The sequence below is a fragment of the Neophocaena asiaeorientalis genome, unplaced genomic scaffold (genome assembly GCF_003031525.2).
Source record: "Neophocaena asiaeorientalis asiaeorientalis breed wild unplaced genomic scaffold, Neophocaena_asiaeorientalis_V1.1 scaffold558, whole genome shotgun sequence".
Lineage (NCBI taxonomy): Eukaryota > Metazoa > Chordata > Mammalia > Artiodactyla > Phocoenidae > Neophocaena > Neophocaena asiaeorientalis.
The window spans coordinates 148,439-152,249 of record NW_020172780.1 but is presented as its reverse complement, the minus strand read 5'-3'; the positions used below and the strand labels follow the sequence as shown (position 1 = coordinate 152,249).

At 39.2% G+C, this 3,811-nt stretch overlaps 1 pseudogene; it reads right to left on the bottom strand.

The window, feature by feature from the left end:
* Positions 1-782: 782 nt before the first annotated feature.
* Positions 783-3,811, bottom strand: part of LOC112397230 (heterogeneous nuclear ribonucleoproteins A2/B1 pseudogene) — a 5,573-nt pseudogene continuing 2,544 nt past the window's right edge.

Genomic DNA, 3,811 nt, shown 5'->3' with positions numbered 1-3,811 from the left:
AGTGTCCATCGACAGATGAATGCATAAAGAAGATGTGGCGCATATACACAATGGAATATTACTCAGGTATAAAAAAGAAATGAAATTGAGTTATTTGTGAGAGGTGGATGGACCTAGAGTCTGTCATACAGAGTGAAGGATGCCAGAAAGAGAAAAACAAATATTGTATGCTAACACATATATATGGAGTCCAGAAAAAAAAATTGCTCCAATGAATTTACGGCCAGAACCAGAATAATAACACAGACATAGATAATGGACTTGAGGACACGAAGTGGGAAGGGTATGCTGGGACAAAATGAGAGAGTAGCACTGATATATATACACTACCAAATGTAAAACAGGTAGCTAATGGGAAGCTGTTGCACAGCACAGGGAGTCCAGCTTAGTGCTTTGTTAGTAGAGGGGTGGGATAGGGAGGGTGGGAGGGAGGCGCAAGAGGGAGGGGATATGGGGATATATATATATATATACATACAGCTGATTCACTTTTTTATACACCAGAAACTAACCCAACATTGTAAAACAAGTATACTCCCATAAATATGTTTTAAAAAACAAAAAGAAACTATCTCAAAGGCATTTTTTTACAGTCCTTCCTTTAGAGTAAGGTAATGCTATTAAATAATCCAGTCCATCCACAAACAGCTCCCCGTATCTGCTGTAGTGTCTTCTACCATATCATTCTATATTTATGCATGTGTGAGATAATAAGTGTTCTAAACATTCTTATTTTGATAACCTGAACCTGTTGTTACTTCTGGGCTCTTGTCCTCTCCAAGTTACACAGTAAAGCCCAGGGCAAATGGGAAGAAGTTCAGTGTTGGTTCCTGCCTCATATCCCTTACTGTGCCACTGCCTCTTGGACCATAGTTTCCTCCACCGTAAGTTTCTCTTATGTTCCTACTGCCACCAAAATTTCCAGTCTTCATTGGACCATAGATATAAGGTTGCTAATTATAATTTCTAAAAACATTCTAATTTCTACTTCCATAAATTTTTCCTGCATAGTTGTCGTAATCACCTCTGTAGCCTCCCCACTACTCGCCTCCGGCTGCCAGATCCAGGTTCTCCACTATTATATCTTCATCTTCCTCCTTCATAACTTGTGCTACCTCTAAAATTGCCACCTCCAGATCTTCCTCCATACCCATTATAGCTATCCCCAAATCCATGTCCTCTTCCATATCCATCAGATCCTACTCTACACTTGCCTCATGATCCTGGTCCCAAAATTCACTGCCTCTGCACGAATCCCTCAAAGTCTCCTCTGACACTCCTAGAACTTTGGACTTCTTGTGTTTCTTGTCTAGATAAAGCCTTTCTTACATCTCACCACCGATGGTATGGTATTGCTGCAGTACAGTTTAATCCACATGATCATGGTTATCAAAAGTAGTAAACCCAGAACTTCCCTTGTGGTCAAGTGGTTAAGACTCTGCCCTTTCAAAGTGGGGGATGTGGGTTCAATCCCTGATGAGGGATCCCATGTGCTGCACAGCACAGCCAAAAAAAAAAGTAATAAACCCAATGCTTCTTTTCTTTCTAGACTGCCAATGCCTCCTTTCTTTCCACACTGCCTATCAGTAATTATCTCAAATGACATCAACTTTTCCATAGTCCTTGCAGTAATCTCTAAGCTGATGTTCTTTGGTATCTTCTTTAGTTCCACCAACAAACAGCTTTTCAGTTACATGAGTGCCAGGTTGTCCAGATTCCTCTCTGGCTATGGCACATTTTGGCTCAATCACTCTTCCATCAATTGAATGAGATTTTGCAGCCATGGCAGCATCAACCTTATCTATGGATGGAAAAGTTACAAAACCAAATACTCTTTTGAGTTTTGCTTTCAGGATCTCTCATTACCAGAGTCTGTAAGTTTTCCCCATGGCTCATAGTATCTCCTCAAGCTTTCTTCTGTGGTTTCAAAGCTTAAGCCACCAATAATGTTTATAGAAATGTCCCTTTTCTCTCTCAATAGCAGACTCAGTCACTTCAGCTGGATTTCAGCCCAGACAGATGAGAGAGATATCCACCAATGAGCATGAGCCTACTTGTCCTGACACTGTTCTCTTGAGGCATTCTTTTCTTGATGGTCTCTGCTTCAGTGTAATGCATGCAGAGACCTTCCGTACCACAAGATGGTTTTCAAAATCATTTATATTTCATGTTAGATCTCTGATTTCTCTTTTTATATTTGTTTTGTGAGCTAGCTTAATTTCCCCAAATAACTATTTTTTCTCAAACTTTCCAAACTGAAGCTTTCCATCTTTCTCAATTTTCCTCCCTCTCTCCCTTCCATTTTATTGACTTTCCCTTTAGTTCCTTTCAGCTGACTTGCATTACTGTCACACTGATTATTATAGTTTTATATTAAAATGCTAATAATAGAGCAAACTGAGTTTTATTATTTATCACCATTTTTTGATATCATCAATATAGTCATCCAGATATATATTAGAATTACTTTGTGGTGTTGAAATATACGCAAATGCTATTTTAAGTGAATTTTATTAAATTTACTGCTCATTTTATGGGAAATCTTGAATCTAGTTTGTTCAAAATTTTTTTATATAATATGTATATTTCTGCATACATAATTCATATAAAAATGGAAGTGACTTTTAAGATTTCTGAAACATATTGGACATACTTCTCCCCTAAATTTAACATAAAGATTCTCTCAATCAGGCATTTAGGTCTAATTTTGTCCCTGTCATTGAGGCAAAATTCTTGTGAGAATTCTTTACTCCACACCAAGTGAATTATGAAGATTTCCACTGTCTGGCAGGAGCAGGCACTATTCCTGGCCCTATGTGAGCTCACGGTATTTCTCTCTAATCTTTTTCAGTTTCTTTCTTGGGGGGTTGCACATGTGCACATTGGTTGGCACTCAACTGACACTTGAGGAAGAGGACCCTCCACTTGGATGTCCCTTCTCTGTCCTGTGGCCTGAAATTTCTCTCCATCCAGTGATGTTCAAAGTCTCATCTGGTTTCTTACCTCTTTCTCAGGGTTCATTGCTCTTCATTGTCTTATGTCCGATGTCTTCAAACCGGTCATTTCATATATTTTGTTTTTTTAAAGTTGATTTAGGCAAGAGGTTAAATCTGGTTCTCATTACTTCATTTTGAGTAAATAGGAAGTAATTTGAAAACACTTCCGTCAAATTCCTAGAAAAAGAGTATGTCTGCTTATTAATACGTTTTTAATATAATTTTTTTTTTATTTTGGCTGCGTTGAGTCTTCGTTGCTACATGCAGGCTTTCTCTAGTTGCGGCAAGCAGGAGATACTCTGCTGTGCATGGGCTTCTCATTGTGGTGGAGAATGGGCTCTAGGCACACGGGCTTCAGTAGCTGTGGCACGTGGGCTCAGTAGTTGTGGCACACGGGCCCTAGAGCACAGGTTCACTAGTTGTGGCACAGAGGTTTAGTTGCTCTGTGGCATGTGGTATCTTCCCAGACCAGCGTTTGAACCTGTGTCCCCTGCACTGGCAGACAGATTCTTAACCACTGCACCACCAGGGAAGCCCTGTTTATTAATACTTTGAAATGTTTCTAAGCTTCCTATTCTGTTACATCTAATCAGCGATTTTTGTATTAGTAAAATAATTTTAATTTTACTTATTGTAGCTTTAAATGTCTTCATGCTTAGTTTTTCATTTTTTCTTCTGATTATTGATATTATTTTTAATAAACTTCAGAATTTTTCCTCTTTGAAAAAGAAAAATAGGGCTTCCCTGGTGGCGCAGTGGTTGAGAGTCCGCCTGCCGATGCAGGGGACACGGGTTCGTGCCCCGGTCCGGGAAGA